Source organism: Staurois parvus, unplaced genomic scaffold (genome assembly GCF_062004578.1).
Source record: "Staurois parvus isolate SC_StPar_1 unplaced genomic scaffold, SC_StPar_1.0 ptg000450l, whole genome shotgun sequence".
Classification (NCBI taxonomy): domain Eukaryota; kingdom Metazoa; phylum Chordata; class Amphibia; order Anura; family Ranidae; genus Staurois; species Staurois parvus.
Window position 1 is genome coordinate 3661386 of NW_028318246.1, and position 13717 is coordinate 3675102.

The window sequence follows — 13717 nt, forward strand, 5'->3', positions numbered from 1 at the left end:
GTGAGTAGGATGGGGGGGGGGGCAAGCATTATTAAGACTTAAGCCTTTTTTCACATGACCAGAAAATAGGATAAAAAATAAAGCTTTCAAAGCAAACATGATAATCTGATCTTTCATACACAGCGTTTTTCCGAACTTATTGCAAGGGACAAAACACTAAAGTTTTATTTTTTTTTTTTCATACAATCATTATGATTTTCATTTATTCAGTACAGTATTCATCCGAAACAAAATTGGAAGAGCAAGACTATGCAAACTCAGAAATGAAAGAAAACATTACATTGCTTACAAAGTTGTATTCTGTCATACGAGAATTTTAGCAACTTTAGTAACCTCTTCATTTTCGATAGGAGACTAACATGCAAAAAAAAAAAAAAAGCGGAAAATCATTCGTCTGAAATTCTCAGTGCTGTACCAGGTTTAAGTTAGGTCTAGTCTGCAATTCTACTTTAACCCCTTGTAAACTGTACCCTTTATAAACATCCATTGGTAGACAAGGGGTTCATATATTATTATACAGGATTTATATAGCGGCAACAGTTTACGCAGTGCTTTACAACATAAGGGCAGACTGTACAATTACAATACAAATGAATACAGGAGGATTCAGAGGGCCCTGCTCATTAGAGCCTACAATTTAAGAGGGAGGGTCGAGAGATACAAAACGGTAATAACTGTGGAGGATGGACAAAATACATGTACAGTTAGGTGCTAGCAGGATAGGCCTCTCTGAAGAGATCAGTTTTCAGGGATCGTCTAAAAGTGGACAGAGATAGAGATAGTCAAACACACTGGGGGAGCTAGAGAGCAGGAGGTCTTGTGAGGAACCAAGAGAACGATTTGATTGGTATTTCGAGACCAGGTTAGTGCTGTAACTAGGGGCTAAGTAGTGGATGGCTTTATAAGATGTTGTAAGTATCTTGAATTTTATTCGTTGGGTGAGCGGGAGCCAGTGAAGGGACTGGCAGACACTGTACAGTTGGTAAGGTGGATGAGTCTGGAAGCAGCATTCATGATGGACTTGAGGGGGGATAGCCTATGCAAAGGTAAGCCAGTGAGGAGACGAAGAGAACAGTTACGGAGACCAAAGGAGCAGAGTTTTTTGAGGAGGAAGGAGTGGTCCACTGTGTCAAAGGCAACAGAGAGGTCCAGGAGTAGGAGAACAGAAGAGTGTCCATTGGTTTTAGCCGTTAGTGGATCATTTGTAAGTTTGAGGAGAACAGTTTCCTTGGGGTGCTGAGAGCAAAATCCAGACTGAAGAATCAAGAAGATTATTCTCAGTGAGTGGTTGCTCAGCTGGTTGTAGACTAGGTGTTCAAGGAGTTTGGAGGAAAAGGGGAGTAAAGAGATGGGTCATAGGTTGTTAGGATTGGTGGGGTCTAGTGATAGCTTTTTAAATAAAGGGAGTGCATGTTTTACAGAATTGGGGAAGATGCCGAATGAGAGGGAAAGATTGAAATGTGAGTTAGAGAGTGTAGGATAGAGTCAGAGAGTGGACGTAGCATTTGCGGCGGAACAGGGTCCAGGGGGCACGTGATTAGGTGGGCATTAGAAAAAAAGTTTAACAACCTTGTCTATAGTAGTGGGGTTGAATGCATGAAGTAGCAATTGTCCCTGTAGATGTGGATTGTCAAGTAGGGGAGGTATCTGTGCGTCAGAGATCACCTCATGAATTGTATTGATTTTCTTTTTGAAGTGATTGGCGATCTCCTGGACAGTGAGTGAGTGGGTGGAGGATGAAGAAAAGAGTTTAAGGTAGAGAAGAGTGGATGGGGATTGGATGAGAAGGTGTTAATAAGAGTAGTGCAATAGGTCTGCTTGGCAGTGTGGAAGCAGGAATAGTATTTCTGGATAGCAGATTTATATTGGTTGAAGTCTTTCTGAGACTTAGCCACGCTCTTGAGCGTCTGTGGCATAAGACTATGTTTTTTTTAGACCTCTGGTGTCATCCGTTTGCCAAAGTTTTAGGGGTCAGGGCCTGACTGTGTATGTAGTGAGGGGGGTGAGCTTGTCTAGGGAGGATGACAGTGAACTGTTGTAGACAGAAGTGGCTAGACCTAGGCAGGACAGGGATGATATTTTGTAATAGAGGTGGTCAGTAGCAGAGAATAGAAGAGAAGGGTTGAGTGGCAAAGGTTTCTATGGGTAACTTATGTGGTTGGATGGAGAGAAGGTGGGAGACAGGGAGAGAGTGAAGCAAATAAAGTGGCGATCAGAGAGTGGGAGAGGGTTGTTGGAGAGGTTATACAGAGTGCACAGATAGGAAAATACAATGTCAAGGGTGTTGCCATTGGAGTAAGTAGAAGCCTGTATCCATTGCTTCAGGCCAAAAGAGGCTAGATTAAGAGGTTTAGAAGTAGCCAGAGTGTAAACATTAAAAGGAATGTTGAAGTTGCGGAGAATGATTGTGGGGATTTCAGAAAAGAGAAAGAAGGGTAGCCAGGCAGAGAAGTCATCAAGGAAGGTAGATACAGTCCAGGGGGCCGGTAGACCACAGCAATTCTTGGAGAAACAGGAGAGAATAGACATATACAATGTGCCACAAAGGAGGAGAGTGTCAGAGAGGGAGGTGGGTGAAGTACCTGATAGGTGCTCTGTGGGGCAAGGAGGATTCCTACTCCACCTTCTTTCTGTCCACTAGGTCTAGAAAAGTGAGCCCAGAGAAGGCCACCATGGGAAAGGGAAGCAGTGTCAGAATCATGAAGCCAGGTTTTGGTAATGGCAAGTAGGTTAAAGGAATTTGTGATAAAAAGGTGGAGGGGGGTGAGTTTGTTACAAACAGAGCGGGCGTTCAAGAGGGCACAGGAAAAGGGTAGGCTGGCTTTGGGAAGAAGAGGAATGGAGACTAAGTTCTGTGGATTGCAGCTGCTGCCAGAGGGTGCAGGGTGATGGGCGCATTGGGCACACTTAATTGATGGAGGCCCGGAGTTTGGGGATATATCTCCAAAGACTAGGAGAAGCAGAAGGGTGACAGAGGTAATATAGGAGTGCAATAAATATGAGGAGACATGCCTCAGCACCCTGGAGGTTTTATGAGCATGTGGATTTAGATTTAGCAGGAGTTGGTGAGTGCAGTAATAGGGAGAAGACAGAAGGGAGAGTGATGTATATAAGCTGTGGGGTAGAGAAGAAGGATGAAGGAAAGAGGCTTTCAGGAGAGCAGACAACTGTCAGGAGTGGTAGAAAGTGCATGCTGCAGAATAGAGAGGGCCTGCAGCCCGTTTGGTGCTTTTCAATGCACTTTGCTATGTATGCTCACGTCATGCAATCACTTGAGTGCATGGGTCCAAAGTGCAACTCACTTCTAGAAAGAATCACTAAAAGAAAGAAGCCCAGCAACATTCCCCATAAAGGTGCTCTAGATTTATACTATTAAGGGTGGGGATGGTTGGTAATTAATCATGAGCTAACATAGGGATGGCTGGCTAGCAAAGCAAGCTCTTGACATCTAAGCCAGTCTTGCAAGAGGGCAGAGAGAGTAAGGGCTCGTTCACACTTGGCTGTTTTACCAACGCTTGCCAAACGCCCCTATAGCGTTTGGAAAGCGTTGGCCCGGCGTTTGCGGAGCGTTTTTTAACGCTTGGCAAACGCCGCATGCGCGGTTTAGCGGAGTTTGCGGAGCGTTAATAATGCCCCACAAACGCCTATAATGCAGTTTGAGTGGTGTTACCGCTCCGCAAACGCCCCACAACCGCACCGCAAACGCTGGCCAGGCGTTTGTGGAGCAGCACCATAGACGAGAATAGGAGGCTTCAACGCCTCCTGACTCGACCAGAGGCGTCCGTTTTGCCGCAACGCGACACAAACGTTCCCGCTAGAACAGCACCATGTGCTGTAACGTGCAGAATTGGCAGAGGCGTTTGGGAAGCGGTAAAAACGCTTCCCAAACACCTCTCTGCCGCCTGCACACAACGCTAGTGTGAACGTAGCCTTAGAACGCCAAGACCAGCCATAACTTAGGTAAGACTCTTACAGTAGCAACAATGATTTAGAAAAGGCAATAGAAGGTGAAGGCAGCAACATACCAAAATGCACAAAGACACAGAAAAAAAAAAATGTTCAGTTCTGGGTGGATGTAGGCAGCAACAACCCAAAAATGCATAAAGACAGTGAAAAAAAAAAAAAAAGTCAGTGTTCAGTTCCGGATGAATGTAGGCAGCAACATACCAAAATGCATAATGACAGTGGAAAAAAAAAAGTGTTCAGTTCTGCATGGATGTAAGCAGCAGCATAGTAAAATACACAAAGACACTGAAAAAAACCAGTGAGCCTAGGTTCACAGCAATGCAGTGCAGAATTTGCAGCGGTTTCTGTGTGAATTCCACAGCACATTTCAATCGCACCCCGTTCATGTTAACTGCTGCGAGTGTGTATGATAACACCCCAAAATCGCTTCACAAAACGCGGTGCGATGTGCAGAATCTGATCACATGGGTGTAGATGCGGTGTGATTTGAGCATACAAAATGTAAGACTGAAATCGCACCGCACAGTGTCCGCATGTGATTTGCGCAGGAATGCGGTGTGTTTTTTGTGCAAATTACATGCGATATGCTGCACTGCAGAAGTGTGAACCCACATTCAGTTCTGAGTGGATGTAGACAGTAAAATATATATGTGCAGGAAGGAAGAGTCCTGATGACAGGTCAGCATCTTTAATTGGATTCACAGATCGCTGAGACTCCTTTATGTTTTGATATATTGTAACAGATGTGTACTCCACAGTCTCTATGGAGAAGTTCTATTGTAGAGTCATTAGACTTGTAGGAAGTGATATTACTGGAGAAGTAATGGCAGTAAGCTCTCTTCAGTGACACTTCCGTATTGTGCTGGACGGTCTCCCATACACACATCCAGTGTCGTCTCCCCTCCCACCCCTGGCCAGTATACAATCATATAACACACAAATCTCCATTACTTCCCGGCCCCAGCAATCCCCCATCTACCTGACAGAAGCGGCCATCACCCGGGTCGGTTTCTGCAGTACTCTACCCCCTCCTCTCTCTCCCTCCTCCTTCCGTTCACTAGCTGGCTTCACTATTCAAATTCCCCTCCATTGTTTATGATTGGTGGAATGGCTGACACAGCCTTGCTGGGAAGTCATACAGCTCCTATAAGGAAGTGAAAAGCCCATGTCGCCATTTTTGACAAGGGCATTCCGCGCTGAAAAGAGTGGACTTCTGAATCTGCCATGTTTAATAAGGGTATTGTGTCCACTATTACTTGCAGCAGCTACTTGCTAGAAGTGTCAGTCGTGTTGTGCTTCGTTTTTGTATCTGAAGACATACGTACTGTGATCAGGCTGTGTTTATACTTGGGATGTTGCTGTTTGGTCCTTCTTTTAACCACTTGCCCTCCAGAGGATTTACCCTTCCTCCTGACCAGGCACTGCGTTACAATCGCGCCGTCATGCAGCGCTGCACCCAAATGAAATTTATGTCCTTTTTTTTCCCCACAAATAGAGCTTTTTTTTGGTGGTATTTGATCACCTGTGCGTTTTTTATTTTTTGTGCTATAAAGAAAAAAATACAATCTTGGAAAAAAAAAACCTATAACGTTTTGCTATTAACCAGTTCCCAACCACGCTATAGCCGAAGGACGGCTACAGCGCGGTTGTATAGTTCTGAGATGACGTCCATGGATTTAATTTCAGATCACGCCCCCTGAGTGCCCCCAGCGGTGCGCACTCTCTGCCACCGGTGATCGCTGTGTCCAATGACAGCAGATCACCGTGTAAATACAGCTGCCGGTTATCGGCTGCACTTTCCTCGCGGTGTAATAGCGTGAAGAAAGTACTGTCAAGAACCAGCAATTGTCAGCGAAGGGATCGGCACTGATAATCAGTGCCCTTATGATCAGTGTCCCATCAGTGCCGCCGTCCTGTACCCATCAGTGCCGCCTATCAGTGCAACATCATCAGTGCCAGCTCATCAGTGCTGCCTATCTGTGCCACCTCATCAGTGCCCATAAAGTGCTGCCTATCAGTGCAGCCTCATTAACGCACATCAGTGAAGGAGAAAAATTACCTATTTGCAAAGTAAAACAAAGAAAAACTTTTTTTTTCCAAATTGTTTTTTTGTTTATAGCGCAAAAGAAAGCTCTATTTGTGTGAAAAACATGATACAAATTTCAAATGGATACACTGTTGCATGACTGCAATTGTTATTCAAAGTGTGACAGTGCTGAAAGCTGAAAATTGGCCTGGGCAGGAAGGGGGTAGACGTGCTCGGTAGGCAAGTGGTTAAACATGTCCAGTAAAAAAAAATTTTTAAAAATCAAGTTTCATCATAAATTTAGGCCAAAATGTATCCTGTATGTCTTTGCTGAAAAAAAAAATCCCAATACATGTAAATTAAATGGTTTACGTGAAAGTTATAGCGTTTACAAATGATGGTATATATACTGGAATTTTTTTAAACTAGTAATGGCGGCGCTGACTGACAGCCCTGACTGGCAGCACTGAGCCGCGGCACTGTTGGGCACTGATGGGCAGCACTGATAGGTGGCACTGCTGGTGGGCACTAATAGGTGGAACTGCTGGGCACAGATGGGGGCACTGCTGAGCACTGGTGGGAGGCACTGCTGGGCAGCACTAATCATCAGTGCCGATCTATGTGACAGCTGCTGGTTATCGGCAGTACTTTTCTCACGCTGTGGAAGCGTGAGGAAAGTGCTGCTGATAACCGTCAACTGTATTTACTCTGTGATCTGCTGTGTCATTGGACACAGCTGATCACGTTGTAAAAGGCAGCTGTGGTTGACCTTTACCTCATCACGTGATCAGTTGTTTCATGGGAGGACGCGTTCTGGGAGGACGTCATATGATGTCCTCCCAGAACTGGGTAGCCGTCATTCAGCTATAGCGTAGTTACCAAGTGGTTAAAGCAGTTCAACTGCAGATCAAATGCATCTGTTAATGAATTCTGCATTAACCCAGAAATGTCTAAAACCTGTCAACGAAGGTCCTTACATTTTTCTTTAATTTTTTTACATTTCTGTTTTTATTGTTTTCAAGTTTTGCACAACATTGAAAACTATAAACGTAGGCATAGGGAGAGAGACTAATACAATATAGTGTCAACCTGTCTACCAGTTTTACTGGTACCACATCCTCTATTCAAATGACACTGAAATATACTCAATTCCCTACCAAAATATAACTAATAGGTAAAAGGTAACCATACCTTGTAAAAAAGTTTAAAATTTATTGTACAAAATGTTAAAAATTCAAGACAGCAAAATTTGAGGTATTGTTAAAACCAGTACAATCGTGTAAAATGCCAGAAATTCAGTTGCATCCCATAATAAATCATAGGGAAGGGGTTAGGCAGTCATCTCCAATGCGTTTTGTAGGACGAGCTCATTTCCTCAAGGAGACCTGGCATAAATTTCTCTAAGATTACAAAAAAGAGCCAATATGAGTGATAAATCAATGAAGCCAGCATTCCATAGTTTGGATATTTCCACATATATGTATTACCTGTTACAGAGAAATCCACTTGGCTTACAATCAGTTCCCAGATACAGACAGCCATAAACACCATATAGAGTGAGGGATCTTGATCATGGGACAGCAGGCAGGATTCATCAAACATTTAAATATGAAATAAAACACCCAAGACATTGAGCTGGATAAAATATTTAGCTGCGACCGTTTATTATTGATTTTAAATACTCTGCTCAAAAAAACATTTAATCAGAGTATAGCATCAAGTCAATTAAACATCTGGGATATTGATCTGGTCAGTTAAGTAGCAGAGGGGGTTGTTAATCAGTTTCAGCTGCTTTGGTGTCAATGAAATTAACAGGTGCACTAGATGGGCAACAATAAGACGACCCCCAAAAGAGGCATGGTTTTACAGGTGGAGGTCACTGACATTTTTTTCCCTACTCATCTTTTCTGACTGTTTATCACTAGTTTTGCATTTGGCTAGGGTCACTGCTTTTCGCAGATGAGAGCAGGTTCATCTTGAGCACGTGACAGACGTGAAAGGGTCTGGAAAAGCCATGGAGAACGTTATGCTGCCCGTAACATCATTCAGCATGAATGTTTTGGTGGTGAGTCAGTGATGGTCTGGGGAGCCATATTCATGGAGGGACGCACAGATCTCTACAGGGTAGACAATGGCACCTTGACTATCATTGGGTATCAGGATGAAATCCTTGGACCCATTGTCGGACCCAAACTGTTGCAGTGGGTCCTGGGTTCCTCCTGGTGCATGACAATGCCCGGCCTCATGTGGCAAGAGTATGCAGGCAGTTCCTGGAGGAGGAAGGAATTGATACCATTGAATGGCCTCCATGCTCGCCTGACCTAAACCCAGTAGAACACCTCTAGGATATCAACTCCACCAGGTTGCACCTCTGACTGTCCAGGAGCTCAGTGATGCCCTGGTCCAGATCTGGGAGGAAATATCCCAGGACACCATCCGTTGTCTCGTTAGGAGCATGCTCCGATGTTGTCAGGCATGCATACAAGCACGTGGGGGCCATACAAACTACTGAGTACCATTTTGATTTGCTGCAATGAAATTTCAGCAAAATGGACTAGCCTGCTGTATAATTTTTGATATTGTTCCCCATTGAGATCTGATGTGTTTTCAAAGCGTTCCTTTAATTTGTTGTGAGCAGTGTACAACTGGAATAAATTATCAATAAATGCATTTCTGATGTTAAAAATCAGATCCAACATTTTCTGCTGACCAATTTCATTGCCCCCTAAATGAACAAATTAAAATGTCAGGATGGGGAAAACACTGAAGAAGTCTGCCCAAACTATACCTCTCCTACCGATCCAAACCTAAATTTTCAGAATATACTTTCTTTTGCTCTGCGCTGAGCCCAAAAGATTAATTAATGGCCGATAATCCATACTATTCTGGCTTTATCTAAAAAATTCAAATGGAAGAATTAGGGCAAATGTACAATAAATGTACAATAAATAACTATCCGACATCCATCTACCCACTTTCTTAGCAACGTTAGCATCCAATCCCAATCTTGATGCTTCTGTAGCTGCCCCAATACGAAAAGGGCAAGATGTAAAATGAGCATTTTGTAAATTCAAAACTGTTAAGCAACATTTAAAAACACTTGTGAATTTATATATTTCATAAGTGGAGTACCTGTGCTATGCACAAAAAAGAAATGGGCAAACTTGTACCGGAAAGGTGGACCGGAAAAATGGGCGAGCCAGTGTAAGCATGAAGATGAATCCATTTTTTCCATTACCAAATTGGTCCATCTTGGAATAAGTAATAAAAATTCTAACTAACGTATTAGAAATAATCACATCAGAAAATCTAAGACCAGAATTACCTGTCTTAGAAGCAGGAACCAACTCAGAAAGTGTAAGAGCACCAAAAAATGCAATGGTGTAATAGGTTTGCGTTTATCCTTCTGAAACTTAAATTTCTTATAACCTCTCATTGCCTGTTTAACCAAGAAAAATTGTGAGCAGGGGGTAAATTGTGTAGTCTAGGAAAAAAGGAAACACCAGATAAAACTTTATTCATGGGAGACCAAGAATATCCTTTAACAAATTAAGAGTTTAAAAAAAAAATACCAGCCCTTCTTAAAAGGAACTACTAGGAGCAGGCATGGTACGTAAAAATTCAAGTCAAATAGACCAAGCCAATTGATATCCAGCCCAGGTCAAAGGGGTTACAGAATTTTTTATGCTATCAGTAAGCAAACCTAAAGAAGATCCCATAGATGATAGGGACTGGCTATTCCCACTCGGGCCACATCCGAAAGCAGTTTGAAGAAACGGTCCATCTAGAATCGAGATAAAGAATCCGTCAAATCATTATCCTTACCAGCAACGTGAACTTCTTTGATCCAAATGGTTAAACTTAAACACTTAAAGATCAAATAGCGTAGTAACACAATGACTGGCAGAGACTTGGATGTTAACCAATTAATGGCGTATAAAACACCCTTGTTATCAGTTCTAATAAGCAATATGATAAAATGCAACGCTAAAATAAGATGTATGATAATATTAAATATAAATAACAGGTATTGGGAAGTGAGCGCTATTGCAGCGCGTAAGAAGTGATAACGTGATGGATCGTCTCTGTATCACGTAACGAAAAATGCCTGTATTTGCAAGAGTTCAGCCAATTACACTGTCCAGCGTTAAAATTGAAGCAAATTCCCTTTTTATATACCAATATATTGTTGGATGAAACATTGGCTGACTATTTGGCATTAGAGATGGGCTGTAAGTTCAACTCGAACATTGGCTGCATAAGGGGCATTCGGCGGGATGTTTGTGCCCCACAATGCAATGCTCTCTGGCGGCGCATCGTGCAGGTGCAGTGCTTTGGCCAGTCAGAGCTTGAGCTGACAGAAAGAGCCATGATTGGCTAAAGACTTGCTGACTTTGGCCAATCATGGCTCAGGGGTTAAGTCCACTCCTAACACTATATAAGGCTGTTTATACAGCAGCCTTGTGTAGTGTGTTATAGAAGCAGCCTTGTGCAGTGTTATAGGAGCAAAAAATAAATTAATTAATAAAACGGTTTATAGTGCACCATGCACAAACATATTGCACCCAAGCACCAAGATCCCATCCCACACAGAAAAATAAAGTGATATAAATCTCTGGGATGTCCCAATCGGTAGCTCGCTACTGTCGCACCTGTGAAACCTGTCAGCGACATGGGAGAACTGGTGGTCTTCAGGCCGCTCTACAGCCCTTACTCATTATTGAGGAGGTGTTCCAACGAGTAGCTATCGACATTCTGGGACCCTTAGCTTGCCCCAGCAAATCTGGAAAGCGGTACATCCTGACCATCGTAGACTATGCTACTGGTTATCCCGAAGCAGTAGTCCTGTCCAGCATCACAGTACCAAAAGTTGCGGAAGTTATGGTTACCGTTTTCACGCGAGTGGGCTTCCTCGCTGAAATCCTATCAGATCAGGGGACTCAGTTCATGTCGGACCTTGTTCAGTCCCTCTGGCATACCTGTGGAGTGCGGGGCTTATGGACCACCCTCTATCACCCCCAGACAAATGGACTATGTGAACGCTTCAACGGGATCCTGAAGGCCATGTTATGGGTCTTTGTGGACCTAGAGCCAGACTGGGAATGATACCTGCCCCACCTCTTCTTTGCCTATCGGAAGGTACCCCAGGAATGTACCGGATTTTCTCCCTTTAAACTGCTGTATTAGTGGAAGTTTTGCAGCCCCCTGACCCTACTAAAAGAATACAGGGAGGGTCAACTATTGGATACTGGTGTCTTTGTGGTGCCCTACATCCTGGAACTGTGTGAAAGGAAGGGCCAACTAGCCGGCCTCGCAGCTGACCTTCTCCAAACAGCCCAGGCCTGGCAAAAGACCTGGTATGACCGCAAGTCCCGCACCCGGGAGTTTGCCGAGAAACAACAAGTACTCATGACTGTCCCAAATCCTCAGAACAAACTGCAGTCCACATGGGAGGGACCCTTCATTAATTAATAAAGTGAATGACAACATGTTTTTGGACTAGATGATCAGGGGAGGCGGCAGAAAACAGTGCATTTCAATATGATCAAGGAGTTCCATGACCAAAACCCCCCTGTCATGGCCATCTGCCCGATACCCTCCGAGGATGACCAAGAGGCCGTGCCGGATCTCCTGGATGCAGCGCACCATCCAACTGATGTGCACCAGGTTAACCTGGGCTTTAAGCTTAACCCAGGACAAAAGAGGGCCATGAATGTTGTCATGGGCCCGCACAGTTCCGTCTTTTCTGCCCAGTCTGGAAAGACCACTATCACCACTCACCATGTGAAGATCCTGGGGAACCGGCCCCTCCAACAAGCTCCATATCATGTCCCCGAAGCTGTTAAGAACACTATGAGAAAGGAACTGAACGAAATGCTGGATCTGGGAATTATTCAGCCCTACCAAAGCCCATGGGCCTCCCCTGTTGTTCTTGCCCCCAAGAAAGATGGCAGCATCCGATTTTGTATAGACTAACGATGCCTCAACAATCACTCGGTTAGTGATGCCTACCCAATGCCTCGTATCGATGACGCGCTGGACCGTCTGGCTGGAGCCTGCTATGTCAATACCAAGGGCTACTGGCAAATCACCTTATCCACAGAGGGTCAGGAGCGCTCCACCTTCTTCACCCCCTTCGGCCTGTTACAGTTTTTCAACATGCCCTTTGGAATGAAGAATGCCCCTGCCACCTTTCAGCGCACGGTGGACCAGCTGCTGCAGGGCTGTCAGGACTTTGCCTACGCCTACCTTGATGACATCGCCATCTTCGGCGAAACATGGGAAGACCACCTGCAGCATGTGCCTTGTCCTGGACCAAATTGCAGGGGCCAACCTCACCATCCAACCAGACAAGTGCAAGCTGGGGATGGCGGAGGTGCAATATTTAGGACACCAGGTGGGAGGAGGTAAACGGCACCTAGAACCAGCTAAAATAGAAATGGGTAATGGCTTTTCTCGGCACTGCTATTATCGCAAATTTGTTCCCCATTTCAGCATGATTACAAAGCTCCTGATGGACATCACCAAGAAAGCCATGTCCCAGATGGTAATCTGGACCCCGGCCTGCCAGATTGCTTTTGACCTGCTGAAAGAGGCCCTTTCCTATGATCCTGTCCTGGCAGCGCCCAACTACCAGTGAAGATTCCTTGAGCAAACGGACACCTCTTCTTATGGGCTGGGGGCCATCCTCAGCCAGGTAAACGAGAAGGTGGAGGAGCACTCTGTGGCCTTCCTTAGCAGGAAACTACCGGACCAGGAGGTTACCTATGCCACCATAGAGGAGTGCCTGGCCATAGTGTGGGCGTTGAAAAAACTTCAACCCTATTTGTATGGCCAGGAGTTCACCATCCTCACAGGCCATAATCCCCTCACCTGGCTGAATCGGGTCTCAGGGGACATCGGCCACCTCTTACGATGGAGGCTGGCCTTACAACCATACTTTACTATCCAGTACCAACAGGGAAGCCAGCACCAGAATGCGGATGTGCTGTCCCGGCAGCAAGACCCCCAGTAAAGAAATGCGGTCCACAAGTGCCTCTGCAGGCACCTGTTGAGGTTCCCCTGGAGGCACTTTTATAATGGAGCAGGGAGGGGTTGTCACAGAGCTAGTACCCCTCAGTTCCTGCTGGCCACCCCCCGCCAGCATCCCCTCTCTGCTGCCGCCAGGAGTCTGCCCCCCTGATGAGAAGGCATTCTGCTCATCTGGCCGAGCGACACCAACTCTGCCCTCCTGCTGTGCCCCATGCAGGCTCCCCTCCTGTTGCCCCCTCCCTGTCTGCATGGGCATTGGCACTCTCCGTGCCCACCAGAGACAAAGGCAGGGCCGGTGTCAACGGGAGCAGGGCGTTGACGGGGCAGGGCCTGTTGCCATGGTAACCTGACAAGTCTCGGGCTACCACAGCAACGAGAATGCACCTGGTTCTGCATAGAATGCTGAGGTGGGCCCCCGGTCTTAGCTGTTGCTGGTTGCTCCCCCCTGCCTGCTGTTGAGGAAGGTCTGTGCTGCGGCCAGGTCCCTGCGGATCCCCTTATCCAACTTCACTGCAAGCTGACTATGGACCTCCCCGCCCACTCCCTCCTCCAGGCTCTCCACTGCTAGCTGGTGAGTGAGTTAACCTTGCTGTGCCTGGATCTTTACCTGTGTGGACTTAACCCTCTGTGCCCTGATCTGCATCCAGTGATTGGACTAACCCCGCTGTGCCCAGATCTCTGCCTGTGTGGCCT

At 45.5% G+C, this 13717-nt stretch overlaps 1 protein-coding gene across 1 annotated transcript in view; it reads right to left on the reverse strand.

Moving 5' to 3' along the window:
* Positions 1 to 4994, reverse strand: part of KIF14 (kinesin family member 14) — an 85374-nt gene extending 80380 nt beyond the window's left edge. Inside the window, exon 1 of the mRNA XM_089688688.1 lies at positions 4946 to 4994. The gene's annotated coding sequence lies outside the window, so the exon portion shown is untranslated. The remainder of the gene's footprint in view (positions 1 to 4945) is intronic.
* Positions 4995 to 13717: the final 8723 nt, after the last annotated feature.